General features: G+C 46.1%; 2 protein-coding genes and 1 non-coding gene across 3 annotated transcripts in view; all 3 read right to left on the minus strand.

The window, feature by feature from the left end:
* Positions 1 to 15494, minus strand: part of LOC116966134 (hepatic lectin-like) — a 335697-nt gene that overhangs the window by 125847 nt on the left and 194356 nt on the right. The gene's annotated exons all lie outside the window — the stretch shown is intronic.
* Positions 1 to 15494, minus strand: part of LOC116966131 (hepatic lectin-like) — a 227156-nt gene that overhangs the window by 61980 nt on the left and 149682 nt on the right. The window lies entirely within an intron of this gene.
* Positions 8979 to 9170, minus strand: LOC116966153. Its single transcript, XR_004409912.1, has one exon. It is a non-coding gene; the product is annotated as a U2 spliceosomal RNA (small nuclear RNA).

Consider the following 15494-nt stretch of genomic DNA (forward strand, 5'->3'; position numbering starts at 1 on the left):
GGGCATTCAGCCCATCAAGTCTACTGTGCCATTCTATCATGGCTGATCTATCTTTCACTCTCTACCCCACTCCTCTGCCTTCTCCCCATAACGCATGACCCCCCTTACTAATCAATAATCTGTTAATCTGCACCTTAAACATATCCATTGACTTGACCTCCACAGCCGTCCGCGGCAACGAATTCCACAGATTCACCAACCTCTGACTCACTTCCACGGGAAAACCTCGTATGTTGCGACATTCACCGGAGGGACTCAAATCCTGCAGCCTTGAACTTAATCCGAGATGGTCTCCAAGAGTACGTTTAATGACCCACCGGAGAATCTGAACATCTCGGCGTATCTCCGAATGGCAGACACGGAACGGTCAGATTGAACGGTCACACTTACCATTGCCAAAATACCGAGCAAGATCCATCTGGAAAACAGTGTCAGATGTCTTCCTTTCACTAATCGAACGTGTCACTGAAAAAAGAAACCAGATTTTGACTCTCACGCGTTAAAATATATTGCATGAACCCAACCACCCGCCCATCGATATTCTAGTCCATAGTAAGGCAATTGGGTCAGGAAACCAACACTGTTCTCTTCCCCTCGTTCCATGAAACAACCCGATTGTACTAGATTGGGTACATGGTTATAGAGGAATTCTGCAAGAATTTGGCCAAGAAAAGGAAAATGTTATCTCCTAATCATGATGGGTAAGATTGTGACTGTATCATCGGAAAAGTGTTGCCTAAGGGGAGGATTAAGCCTCAAGGGTATCGAATTTTGAGGTCCCAATTACGTATTTACGAGGGGGGGGAGAGGGGGTGGAGGAGGGGAGGGGGGGTAGTGTGGGGAGGGGGGAGGGGGAGGGGGGAGGGCGGAGGGGAGAAGGGGGAAGGGGGGGTGGGAGGGGGAGGGGGGAGAGGGGGGGCAGGGGGGACGTGGGGGTATGATGTTTTATAAGTGATATACAAGATTTACATGTACTTATGATATTTTTTAATATGCAATGCATTTTTATGTAATGTTGCCCATTGTCTGGACCTCGAGTCCGTAATAAAGTTGTATTATTATTATTATTTATTATTATTATTATATTATATTATTATTATTATTATTATTATTATTATTTATTATTATTATTATTATTATTATTATTAGTATTATTATTATTATTATTATTATTATTATTAGTATTATTATTATTATTATTATTCTGTCTGAACGGTGGGTGCGGGAAAAGGCAGCAGGGGTTTCAGACAATTCCCGGAAGTCCATTTCAAGAGGCAAGGTCTCATGTGGAAGGGTTGGATCTGGGAGTTCCTCCTCGACTGTCACTGACATGATGGGCTGGATACTTTTGTATTGTGATATTTTTTAGCGATTGCCAACACGTACTTAACTTCCCTTCTTCACTAGGTCTGTATGGGTTTGCTGAATAAATCCTCCATCGCCCATAGAGGGACGGCAAGATCTGGCAACACCCCCTCCTTTCCATCCACCCCTTTCCAACCAGCAGGCTTTTAGTCCAGTCAGCCAAGTGTAGTTATTAATGGAGACGCACTATATGGAGACATGTGGCAAGCGTACTTCCAGGGAGTAGAGCTAGTAGCTAGAGATAAGATTACCTTTTATGCCCGGTTTGACCAAGCGGAGGCTTGGCGATCGTTTCGCCGAACACCTCCGCTCGGTCCACAATAACCAACCTGATCTCCCGGTGGCTCAGCACTTCAACTCCCCCTCCCATTCAGTATCCGATCTCTCTGTCCTGGGTCTACTCCATGGCCAGAGCGATTAGAAGATTTTCCATTTGGTTATTTGCACTAGCGATAGCGTTCAGTGAAATTTCAAAATAAGAAGCTTAATAACAGTAACATCACTACATAACACATCGGTAAATACTTCAGGGCCTGTCCAGTCAGATGGGAAACCGAGAATCATACAGAGAGGATGTTGACGTGCAAAGCAGAATAGGAGCAAATAAGGTGTGAAAACAAACAGACTTTGTTTGGTCGATGTTGGGGTCCCTTATTCCTTATCTCTTATCCCTTACAGAATGCATGAACACTTAGAGAAATCTGGACTGATTATAGGGAACCAACGTGGATTTCACAATTGTTGGTCATGTTGGGGAAGTCCAGAACAAGGGGTCACAGTTTAAGGATAAGTGGTAAATCATTTAGGAGCGAGATGAGAAAAAAAAATTTCACACTGAGAGTGGTGAATCTCTGGAATTCTCTGCCACAGAAGGTAGTTGAGGTCAGTTCGTTGGCTATATTTAAGAGGGAGTTAGATGTGGCCCTTGTGGCTAAAGGTATCAGGGATATGGAGAGAAGGCAGGTACAGGATACTGAGTTGAATGATCAGCCATGATCATATTGAATGGCGGTGCAGGTTCGAAGGGCCGAATGGCATACTCCTGCACCTATTTTCTATGTCTCTATGTTTCTTCACAAAATCATCAAATTGATTAAATTAAAGGATGCAATTTGCCTCCTTGAGAAAGGATAACAATACATTGGGCAAAGTGTTGGGTGCTGGTTCGGTGCAGTTACTGCGACTTTCATTACAACAGAAGACTTCCTGTGTGGCGGCTTTCACGTCAGAAGCTTGAATGCTCCAGTTTGCAATTTGTTTGCGGGGTCTCGTTTGAAAATCCAGGGAATCGCCAAAGAAACCGAACAACTCCAAACCTCCGGAGTTGGAGACACATAGAACCGTCAGATTGGGTGTCCCACCTACCACTGCCCTTCAAGTTAGAAATGTCAGCCATGGCGCTCGAGTCTGATGCCTTCATTTCATTCAACAGCTGTATCACTGAAATATAAATCAGGTTTTGACTTTCACACATTCAAATAAACGTAATTAGCTTCCCTTTGCATTGTTGTCTGTCCCTGTCAACAGAGACATAGAATAAACGATAAGGACAGTTCTAATAGAAACGGAGATAGCAGCAGTTAAATAGATTAGGGAATTGAGTACATTGCAATTCATCGCGTTACAGGAAAAGGTGCTTGTTTTGCTGTTGATACAGAGAAAATCTACGACGACTGATCCAGAACTGAACATGTTATCTCTGATTAAGCTCCAATAAGGCTTATAGTCTTATTAATCTCTGATAACAATGTGTCTGTGACCTTCGGAATAGAGGCATTTGAGGGGAGACTTTATTAACGTTTCACAAATTATGAGGGGCCTAGATGTATTCACTTTCTTATTTGACTTTTCAAACGAGTATTTATGCCCCTGTCCCACTTAGGAAACCTGAACGGAAACCTCTGGAGACTTTGCGCGGTTCCCCGAGGTTGCAGGTGGTTGCTGGAGGTTGCACGTAGCGGAAGCAGGTAGGGAAACTGACAAAAACCTCCGGGAAGTGCACGGAAACCTTGGGTGGGGCGCAAAGTCTACAGAGGTTTTCGTTCAGGTTTCCTAAGTGGGACAGGGGTAACCAATGATAATTTACGAAGGTATACAGGGGAGATGAGGAAGAAATTCTCACTCAAAGTTCTGTGGAATATGCAACATACTGGCCGAAAGGATGCCAGCGACTGAAACTCACAACACAAAGAAACAGTGTACAGAAGTATTTCAAGGCGCATTGTAGGGGAAGTTGGTGAATTTAAGGCAGGATTTATCCGTCTAGAAAAGCTCAATAGCTCTTCAAGGAATCCTCCTTCATGGTGATTTTTCTGTTCGTGTTGCCAGTAGAGATATAACAGAAATACAACATCCTTAAAGACTTGCTGGGTCAAACCACCAATGCCTATAATCTCTACAGAAGAGAGACATGACAAGCTCTGAAAATTGCCCAAGCAGTATTGCAGCATAGTTGGATAAGTTTGGGTTTATGGACATAAGTGGTGTAGAGAATGGTTGCAAGTGGTGTTTCGGGGTCTCCCGATAAGCCATATTCACTTCGTGTTTTAGATTTTTAATCTGGTGAGGTGGTGCAGGGATTCGGATATATTATTGATCGCAGAACATATGAACGATTAGAGAAGTGTCGGCTGATGAGAGGGAGCACTTTTGGAATTTACAAGTGTGAGTCGCGTCTGCCTAATGCTGTGAAATAATTGAATCAAAGGATGGCGAAGGTCTGTGGTTGGAATTTGCTTAACGATAAACTGCAGAATATGTGGTGGGTGCAGGGTCGGTACTTTCTATACTTCCTCTTTTGTTGCAAATTTTACAAGAGAAGCAGGAACTGTCCAGCCTTGAAATTAGCATGTGGTGGTGTCGGTCGAATGTTAAAAATATCATCAGAACACCTGAACAACCGGAGATCTGTCGGAATTGGAGACTCATACAATCGTTTGATTGGATTTCACACTTACCGTCACTCTTCACCTGTGCAAGTTCCATCCGAAATCCAGCGTCCGATGTCTTCATTTCACCCAGCAACCGGCTCACTGAAGTAGAATCCAGGGATGATTTCACACATTGAAATGGAAGGCATTTGCCCCCCCCCCCTCCTCCTACCTTCCCCGTCCCCCTCTGTGCTGATAATCTACTAGCCGAAGCATGGAACACAGAAGTATAGATTCCGTCTGCCCCGCTGAGTTACTCCAGCATTATGGGTCTCTCTCCGACGTAAACCAGCATCTGCATTTATTTCCTACACATATTTGGGCAGCTGACAGCACAGTGGTATGAATAGTGATTACTCTCACTTCAGCTAGCCCCGGCATTAGGACGGGGGTGGGGGGGTGGGGGCGGGGGGGGGTGGGGGGGGGGGGGGGGGGTGGGCAGAGATTTAGTAGGAACCTGAAGGGTAACCTTTTCGGACAAAGGGTGTTGGGTGTATTTAAGGTGGTTGGGTGCATAGGAGGAGGTAGTTGAGGCAGGTACTATCGCAACTGTTAAGAAATATTTGGGCAGGTACATGGATATGACAGATTCAGAGGGATGTGGGTCAAATGCAGGCAGGTCGGACTAGTGTAGACGGGACATGTTGGTCAGTATGGGCAGGTTAAGCCTAAGGGTCTGATTCCACACTGTATCACTCTATGACTCTATAACAAAGAAGACATTTGATGCTTACTCAGTCCAACAACAGTGCCGAGAGACGCGATGGATAACAGGATAGAGAGGCCAATTAAAGCACAGATGATCAGCGGGAAGAGTTTTCCTCCAAAAGACATTGCGGGTCGGTCGCCATTGTCTGCAAAGTGGGAGTGAAATGTTAACTGAAGGATTTAAATGAAAGCATCCAGAGAAAAACCACCGCATGCCCTTGCCTGGATTACATGTGGGGATGGGGCTGAGGAAAGTCGAGCTGTGATCTTTAAATCATCAAAAACACGTCTATTCAATGGAAGAATCGGCACCTGTTAGAGGTTAGACATCTACATTTGACAGGGAATGGAAGTGTTGAAACATAGAAACATAGACAATAGGTGCAGGAGTAGGCCATTCGGCCCTTCGAGCCTGCACCGCCATTCAATATGATCGTGGCTGATCATCCAACTCAGTATCGCGTACCTGCCCTCACTCCATACCTACTGATACCCTTAACCACAAGGGTCACATCTAACTCCCTCTTAAATATAGCCAATGAACTGGCCTGAACTACCTTCTGTGGCAGAGAATTCCACAGATTCACCACTCTCTGTGTGAAAAATGTTTTGCTCATCTCGGTCCTAAAATACTTTCCCCTTATCCTTAAACTGTGACCCCTTGTTCTGGACTTCCCCAACATCGGGAACAATCTTCCTGCATCTAGCCTGTCCAACCCCTTAAGAATGTTGTAAGTTTCTATAAGATCCCCCTTCAATCTCCTAAATTCTAGCGAGTACAAGCCGAGTCTATCCAGTCTTTCTTCATATGAATGTCCTGACATCCCAGGAATCAGTCTGGTGAACCTTCTCTGTACTCCCTCTATGGCAAGAATGTCTTTCCTCAGATTAGGAGACCAAAACGGTACGCAATACTCCAGGTGTGGTCTCACCAAGACCCTGTACAACTGCAGTAGAACCTCCCTGCTCCTATACTCAAATACCCAAACGCAGTGTATCCTTCGCCATGGTAGTTTACATAGAAGTATATTGAAGAAACATCCGCTCACCGTCCCTTTACCCCTTAACATTTAACAAGCGCTCTCGACATTTTGCTTTTTGATATGAAAGTGTCGAGAATTATATTCCACCCACTGCAATTGCAACCACATCAACTATTCACTCTCTGATGATTAATTTTTTCAAATTTAGTTTCGAGATAAAGCACGGAAACAGGCCCTTCGGCCCACCGAACCCGCATCGATCAGCGATCCGCACACGGTAACACTATCCCACACACACTAGGGACACACTGATACCGAGCCAATTAACCTGCGTCTTTGGAATGAGGGAGGAAACCGAAGATCTCGGAGAAAACCCACGTGTTCACTGGGAGAACATGCAAACTCCCTTCAAACAAGCACACGTTGTCGAGATCGAACCCTGATCTCTGTAAGGCAGCAGCCCTACCGCTGCGCCACCGTCACGCCCTACATGATATGAACCTGGCTTCGGATTTTCCGGCTGATGTCCAACTCCAGGGTCAGGTGCACCAGGGGTTTCACGCAGCCCCTGGAGCTCCATGTTCTCAGCTTGAAGACCTCCTTATCTTTGAAGAACATGAGCTAAAATGATTTGCTTTTGGCTGCAGTTCCCCATGTTGAACTTCAGTATTCCGTGTTAAATCAGGGGCTGAATTCCATATAATAGTAAGATTAAACGAGAACTTACCAGTTTGAAGTTTGATCTGTATTTTATGAGGAGTTACGATGAGGGATTACGTGAAGAACCCGCTCAGTACGCAGGCGCGGCATACTTCCAAGCAGCGGTGTGGAATCACAGATAGACACAGTTATTTGAAGTAAACATAGTAAAGATAAGGAGACATCAATTTATTAGTTTGATCCATATAATGAGGGTGGGAGCGGAGGGCACGTAATCCCTCATCGTAACTCCTCATAAAATACAGATCAAACTTCAAACTGGTAAATACTCGTTTAATCTTACTATTTTACTTCGGAGTCACGTGAGTGACTACGTGAAGACTTCAAAGCTCTGTGATTTCAAACCGTGTAACAGTTCATACTTCACTCGCTGCCGAAGTCATTCGAGGGAGGAAGTATGTTATCGTAATCAACCATGAATCTGTTTGTAAAAACAATAATGGTGTTATTAACAACAACAAGACCAATTGCTCCCCCGGGCTTAAATTATATATTTTTTGCAGATTCTTTTTCTGCAAACGATACAGGTTCTGTCAGTGGTTTGTTATAAAAGTTTGGAACGTATACTCCCTAGACCACCCTGCAGTAGCCAGGATGTGGTCCACAGGCTCGTCCATCCTCTTAGTTACTGACGTGGAAGCTGTCCTGGTGGAATAAGATTTTATACACGTTAGTATTTACTCCAGCAAATCCCAGTACCTGCTTGAGCCACTAGAGATAGTTTAGCTCGTCACCCGACCATGAGGTTTCCTGTGGCTCACCCATAAGGCTGTTTCCTCTCCCTCGGTATTCCTTATTGTGTCGATCTCTAAGTGGGTCATGACACATAAAACGTGGTTCAGGTGGGTATGCCCGGAATTTCATGACTGGACCTGATGTTCCTGGTCTGTTCTGTTTGGCCAACCCTTGAATGGGCATGTGACACTATCTGGTGTTATAACCATGTTGTCCCATCGCAGTAGATGGGAGAGCTGGCTCTTTGTGTTGATGTAAGGCCACCAGCATGTCCAACTTCAGGGTAGGCTGTTCCAGGGTGAGAGGCCTGGCTGGTGATCATCCCCTAAGGTATGTCAGGATTTCACTGACATCCCAATTTGGGTGTACCTATTTCTGGGGAATGGATTGATATACCTCTCCTGTATCTGATCACCAGTGAGCGGTACCCAAGTTGAGAAGGCTAACAGAACATGTCCTTCATTGTGGTGAAGACCTGCCAGGAGCTCCAGTACAGTTTTTTGTTATAGTTGAATGTGTAATTCCTGTTTTGCAAAACAGTGTACCATTTCTTGATGCTCCTCAGGTATGTTCCCTAGGATATGCGACGGAATGCTGTCATCAGGTTGATAGTGCTGCTGATCCAAGCACAGCAATGGTCTTCCCAATTCTGCAATTCTTTTAATGACCATGTCGAGGATCACTGGGAACCATGCTTGTGGACTTGGTCCACTGTAATTTGCGTAGTACCCGACTGATGAAGCCGTAGTACCTATTGAAGAGGTAGAAGGAAAGGAAAACATAGAGATTAGGTTCCCCCCGCCCCTCAATACGCGGGAATGTCTCCATTGCCGCTGCCTTGAGATTGGTTTCATGTGACGTAAGTTAGTACGTGGTGATTTAATTGGATATAAGGAATCGATATCTGGTGTCCATATTGCTTAGTAATTTCAGCAAATATTTTTGGTTTAAATGTATGTTTACAGTATTTATCTCACCTGATAGGTGAGTTACTGATGGTCAAACATGTTTGACGACATACGGTTTCCAATTGTTAATAAATTGTCACCTAATATCGATGTTCTCCGCCCAAGTGGTTTGGTATATGCCACCACTGTGATGTTGTTATCTTATAAACGAACATGCAAATTTGGTGGATTACTGAGCAAATGCTTCACTAGAATTAAGTAAGTTAATATATAACATGTTTAAGTCAATTCATATTGGCATTAAGTATTACAAGCTCAGTAACACATCAGGACACATAAGATGTTACTCAAAACAGGTGGAAGTGTACAACCATAATCCTTCCTGCCGATAAATTCCATGATAACACTACAGATTAATCCATTTGCCCCCATATTACAGGTATGGAGATAGTTTTGAACACTAGTATCTCAGCTCATAGGAAAGGTACAAAGTTCAGTAGCTGGTAATGCTGCTATATCCCAATTACTTTGCCACGTAGTTGATTGGTGGTTAATGTACCATGACTGATAGTCTTAATGAATACCAGATAACAAAGTTGTGGATGGTCAACGTAAATATCTGGATATATATTTTGTGCACCGTTCCCAGAGGCACTGCAATACTGGGTCGATGCATGGAGTGGACGGAGCAAGCCCCTATTCCATCTCCCTGTTCCAAACTTCAATTTAATATATGGTCCCTAGATAAGGGACGTATCAGATTATTAAACTGATAAGAACAGATACTACACTTGATCTTAGCCAAAAGGCCGAGAAGCGATGCAGCTAAAGCAGTATCCAAGGATAGTTTGTCGTTAATATATAGACATGCCATGACGGAATGTTTCTAAGTGTCAGGGCTAGTTGATTCTGGATAACTTTGACTTAAATGCCGCAACGCTCATCATGGTTACTCCATCCAGCTAATTGCGGTATATCCGAAACTTATATGAGAAGGTACTGAATAGTGTGCATCTTCAAGGTCGATGTCTACCATAAAGTATCCTTGGATCCATGGTAGTAGTTACAAATCCCATGAATGGGTATACCTGGTGAAATACTCAAGTGGTTTATCAACGATGGTGCGACATTCACCATTGTGGGAGGGTAGACCCCTTGGTGTGCTTGCTGAATTGGTGGCAAGATATTAATTCTATTCCCCTTGTATTTATTTTTTGGTATATAACTACCAAGAGTGATAGCTTCCTAACCAGGTGTGATTCACCCACCCCTTGTTAGTACAACCCTTAACCTTTATGTGATGGTAGGAACCATACTTATCTGTCTTCATTGTTGTTTTATTCGGTTTCTGGTTCCTTGTTCTTGTAGGGACGATGTTTGTTGGGGGGTGGCGCATTTCCCCTGGGGCCTGCTCTGGGCCGTGGCCTAAAATGCTACGGGTTTGGCATGCAGGCCCCGAGCTTTCACCAGTACCATGAGGCAGACGCACCTGGTGGACACGTAGAGGTACTGCTGTCTGGTTTAGTGTGGTGCTCATTCCAGACTCTGCCCTCTTGTGCCGAATAGTTTGAACACTTCGTCCAGTTTTTTAGGACTGGTTTGGTAAGTGCCAGGTAGCAGGATCTGTGCTTGTGAGGTCGGCGTTCTCATAGTCCTGTTAATTTCATAGATTGAGGGCAGGTTTGTGAGTTCATTTGAGAAGTTATGAGGTATACCGTTGAACAGTAGGGTCAGGTGTTTTGCCATACTACCCTGCCCTTCTTGAATGAGCAGGTGGACAGGATAGCCGACGTCAGGGTACCAAATGCATTTAAAAAATATTTAGGTTAAATGCGCTGCTCAATGTATCCCCCAATAATGGCGGGCACTTTGAGTAAATGCAATTTAGGGGAGGCGTGATAAAACCAACGCCTCATGGCTACCTGTCTTGGAGAGGTTTTTTGGAAAAGACAGGTAGTAAGCTGGCCATCAGTTGAGACTGAAAAGCCATCTCGCTAGTTGGTGGAGCCACATAGCGGCCACACCCAGCAGCTCTTCCTGATCCAGTACCTCAAGCATACTCCCGATATTTTTCAGCCAGTGACCCTTCTTCATGACCAGCCCAGCCAATGGTCACCCCAAAGCTAACCACACTAAGGAGGAAGCGATGGGCAGTGCCTAGGCACTGTGGAGGGTATGCCTGAACCCACCAGCGAGACTGCCCCTCACGTAGCGTGTCTCGCAGGAGCTCCTGCTCCAGGAGCCGCTCCAGCGGCTCAGGCGGCTGTCTCTCTCCCATGCGGGTGGAGAGACGTCCCCTCCGACAAGTCGGAAGCCACCGGCCGGATGCCTCTTCGGATGGCTGAACATCCAGCCCGCAGTTCAGGCACTAGCGGGACTAGGCTCGGCGCGGTGATGGGGATAGCGGCGCGCCCGGTAATTGTTCCTACCGCCTTCTTCTGGAGCTTTTGTGCCTTGTAGAAGCGAGAGCGCCCCTCAAGCAACGCGTCTCGCAGGCACCTGCTCCGTGAGCCGCTCCAGCGGCTCAGGCGGCTCTCTCTCCCCCCGTGCGGGGGGAGAGACGTCCTGTCCGACATCGGGAACACCTGCCGGATGCCTCTCGAGTGGCTATGCATCCAGCCCGCTGCTCAGGTACTAGCGGGCTGGCCTCGGCACGGTGTCGGGGAATTACGGAACACCGGGTAACGCTCCTACCGCCTGTTGCTGCCCCCCTCCCCGACGGGAATACGTTCCTCCTTGAACGGGGGACAGTTTTGTTCCAGAGCCTTTTTCTCTGCCTGTAAAAAACACAAGCAGAAAAAGGCTCACCTGTAAAAGAAAACCCGACCTCAGGGTACTCACCTGACGGTCCGGTTCATTCTGTAGCGGGAGAGCCTAACTCACGTTTCAGGCCGCTGTTGCACTGCTGGCGTAATGCCGCGCCTGCGCACTGAGCGGGTTCTTCACGTAGTCACTCACGTGACTCCGAAGTAAAATCTAACCACTTCTGTTTCTGCTTCTGCCATCTGGATCTCACGGTTACCTGCCATTTCAATTCCTCTTTCATTTCCCACAGAGACTGGTTTCTCTTCGGCCTCCTTCACTGCCAAGGTGAGTCTAAACGCGAACAAGAAGAATATCACATCATATTCCACATGGGTACCTGCAAACTATCGGCGGGAAAATCATTAATTCTCCAATTTCATATAATGCCCACCCCGGTGTTCCTTCCCATCTCCTCTTATCTATCCCGGTTCTCTCACACCAACTATTTATATCACAATGCGCCCGACCCCGATCACCATATCCTCTGCCCCGTGCCCTATGTGCCCATTGCCTACCCACACACTCCACCCATTGGATTCACTCGCCCTCACTTCTTACACACCCCTTCTTTTTGTTCTTACTATCTGCCCACCACCCCCATTTGTCGGCTTCACTCTGCTGCTTCATGTCCTATCAGGGTCGGAAACGGCACCCTTTTGTTCTCCACTTGCCACCTCCCAGCCTCTGGTGCTATCTACACCCTTCCCACCTCAGCTGACTCTTATCCACCAGTCAAGCCGTCTTCACCTGTATCCATCTATTGCATGCTGGCTCTTGCCCCACAATTCATCTCCCTATCTATACTACCTGCTTCCCCTCGGCTCATTGACAAGTTGAAGTATCTGCATCCGAATCGCCGTTTCCCTCACAGATGCTGCCCGTCCAGCTCAATGTCTCCAGCAGCTCTACTTTATTGATTTCATCATCTGCAGTGTCTTGTTGCTCAACTTCTGCCTCTTGCAGTGGGTTCCAGTGGCACTTTCATAGTTCCCGAGCCTGAATGGTCAATACACATTCCCGCAAAGATGTGCTTCCACATAATGTCACAGAGGAACTTGTCACTTTGATCCAGTTTGTCCATGCCGACCAAGATGGTGGAATCCCCCCCCCCCCCCCCTTTGGGCCCGCATCTCTCCAGACTTTTCCTATCGATGTTCCTGTCCAAATGTTGTTATTGTACCGGCCTAGACTACTGGCAGCTCGTTCCACATACCATCCACCCTCACGTGAACATGTAGAAACATAGAAACATAGAAAATAGTTGCAGGAGTAGGCCATTCGGCCCTTCGAGCCTGCACCGCCATTCAATATGATCATGGCTGATCATCCAACTCAGTATCCCGTACCTGCCCTCTCTCCATACCCCCTGATACCCTTAACCACAAGGGTCACATCTAACTCCCTCTTAAATATAGCCAATGAACTGGCCTGAACTACCTTCTGTGGCAGAGAATTCCACAGATTCACCACTCTCTGTGTGAAAAATGTTTTTCTCATCTCGGTCCTAAAATATTTCACTCTTATCCTTAAACTGTGACCCCTTGTTCTGGACTTCCCCAACATCGGGAATAATCTTCCTGCATCTAGCCTGTCCAACCCATTAAGTTTTTATAAGATCCCCCCTCAATGTAGACCCTCAACTTCTGTTAACCTTTCCCTTCCCGCGTAAAATCTTCAGTTCTTTATTCCCTACCTCGGGAAAACTGCACCGGGCATTCATTCTATCTATTTCTCTCATGATTTTGTACACCTTTGTACATATTATACAAGTCTGAAGCATTGGTTTCTCAACGTTGAGTTAATACTCTGTCGTATTAACCTCCCTTTTGGAGTAAGTCACTCGAAAATCCACTCGAGCCTGCAGGTCAACACCGACAACGTTGCTGGTGGACTTTAGGAGGAGAGGAACACCCCTGTCCCCTGTCTCCATCAATAGTGTGGACGTGTAATTACCAAGCAGTACAAATACATTGGGGTTTATCTGGACAGTAAACTGGACTGGTGCAGGAACGCTGAGGCCCTGTACAAGAAGGGACAGAGTCGGCTGTACTTTTTGAGAAGACTCCGCTCCTTCAACGTCTGCGGTAAGATGCTACAGATGTTCTACTAATCGGTGGTAGCCAGTGCCATCCTCTTCGCTGCCGTGTGCTGGGGCAGCAGGGCGAAGGCCGCGGACGCCAACAGGATCAACAAAGTCATCCGGAAGGCTGGCTCCGTCCTGGGGGCGGAGTTGGAGTTGGATGCATGGGAGGTGGTTTTGAAGAGCATCTTGGAAATACAGCCCACCCCCTCCATGACACACTGGTCAACCTGAGGGGTACACACAGCAACAGACTGGTTCCACCAAGATGCAGCACAGAACGCCACAGGAGATCCTTTCCATGTGGCTATCAAACTGTACAACTCCTCCCCCTTCTGTCGTGGGGTAGACTGACTCCCCTCCCCCCACCCCCACCCCATCCCCAATCTTTTCACACCCCACCCCCAATCCTTTCCACTAGTCACATTAATTTCATGTATCTTGTGTTTTATGACTGTTGTCAGATCCATTTCCCTCCTGGGATAAATAAAGTTCCATCGCATCGTAAAAACATTTGCATTTATTTGCCGATTTCCTGTTGAAGGTGGGTGGGGCTGTGGGGGGGGGGGGGGGGGGGGGGGGGGGGGGGGGGGGGGTTCAGTTGTGGTTATCAGTTGGAAGGTCTTTTGTCCTGAAATGGATTGTACGAAGTAACGAGGGGAGTGCACTATTTTGACCTCCATCTATTTCTAAGCCTAGACTGTGTCTTGTGCAACAAGCATGGATATGGAACATTTCCAAATGGGCAGGGTAACATTGTAAGCATTAATTTCTGGATGTTGCTGTTTGCACGACGGAGTGACGCCAGTGAATTTGCTTCGAACTCTCTCTTGGTAATAATATCTCTTCTGGAATGGTTCACTTAAAAGCAACCGGCCTGCAGACATACAGCACTTCAGGGTTTGTTTTTGTCCAGGACTGTACGTTGATATCGCACTCAGTATCTGCGGCGATTGCTTTAAGTGTGTTGTCATGCTTCATACTGAGCATTGCCACATTCCAATGACAGTAATCTCACACTGCAGAGAAATGCCAATAGTAGCTTTTGCATCTAGTGAAATAATCTGAAATATCGACATTAATTTTCATTAACACTGATATAATGTAAAATCAAGTTTGAAATAGACATGCATGAATTTTAATTCAGAAAGCTTGTCTAAGCAACGTTTGGTAAATAATGAAATGACATGTGTATGTAACGAGACACAAAGTGCTGGAGTAACTCAGCGGGTCAGGCGGCATCTCTAGATAAGTGGTTTGATAGACCAGTCGAAAGAAGGGGGTCGGCTCGACTCGAAACGGCACCTACTCAAGTTCTCCCAAGATGCTCCCTGACCAGATGGAGTTACTCCTTCACTTTGTGGCTCTTTTTATAAGCCAGCATCTGTAGTTGTTTGTAGAAACATAGAAACATAGAAAATAGGTGCAGGAGTAGGCCATTTGGCCCTTCGAGCCTGCACCGCCATTCAAAATGATCATGGCTGATCATCCAACTGAGTATCCTGTACCTCCCTTCTCTCCGTACCCCCTGATACCTTTAGCCACAAGGGCCACATCTAACTCCCTCTTAAATATAGCCAATGAACTGGCCTCAACTACCTTCTGTGGCAGCGAATTCCACAGATTCAACACTCTCTGTGTGAAAAATGTTTTTCTCATCTCGGTCCTAAAAGATTTCCCCCTTATCCTTAAACTGTGACCCCTTGTTCTGGACTTCCCCAACAACGGGAGCAATCTTCCTGCATCTAGTCTGTGTAAAATGTTGTAAGTTTCTATAAGGCCCCCTCACAATCTTCTAAATTCTAGCGAATTGTGCCTCTCGACCACGTGACCAACTTGTTTAAATCTTCTTTTAAATGCACAATGCGCACCCACTTCAGTATTCCCCACAATAACTCAATCTCTGGAGTGTAGAAACCACCCGCTATTTCACCGGGGAAAGCAATGTTCCCCTGATTTGCGCTGAATCGCTCGATAGTCAGTCGAAAACATAATGCTAAGATCAACTAAGGTGGTTTGCCTGCATATGACCCATCTCCATCCATTCCCTACATACGCATGTGATAATATATAATCTTCTTAAACGCCAATATCATAGTTGCCCCTACCAGCACACTGGGCAACGTGTTCTAGGCACTCACCACTCATGTATACATGACGTACCACACATCTGATGTGTTCCCCTTTGCCCCTTTCATCTTAATGTTAAGCCCTTTGGTCTTTGACATTTCCATCCTGAGTAAAGGGTTCTGACTATCAA

The sequence above is a fragment of the Amblyraja radiata genome, chromosome 35, assembly GCF_010909765.2.
Source record: "Amblyraja radiata isolate CabotCenter1 chromosome 35, sAmbRad1.1.pri, whole genome shotgun sequence".
NCBI classification, from domain to species: Eukaryota; Metazoa; Chordata; class Chondrichthyes; order Rajiformes; family Rajidae; genus Amblyraja; species Amblyraja radiata.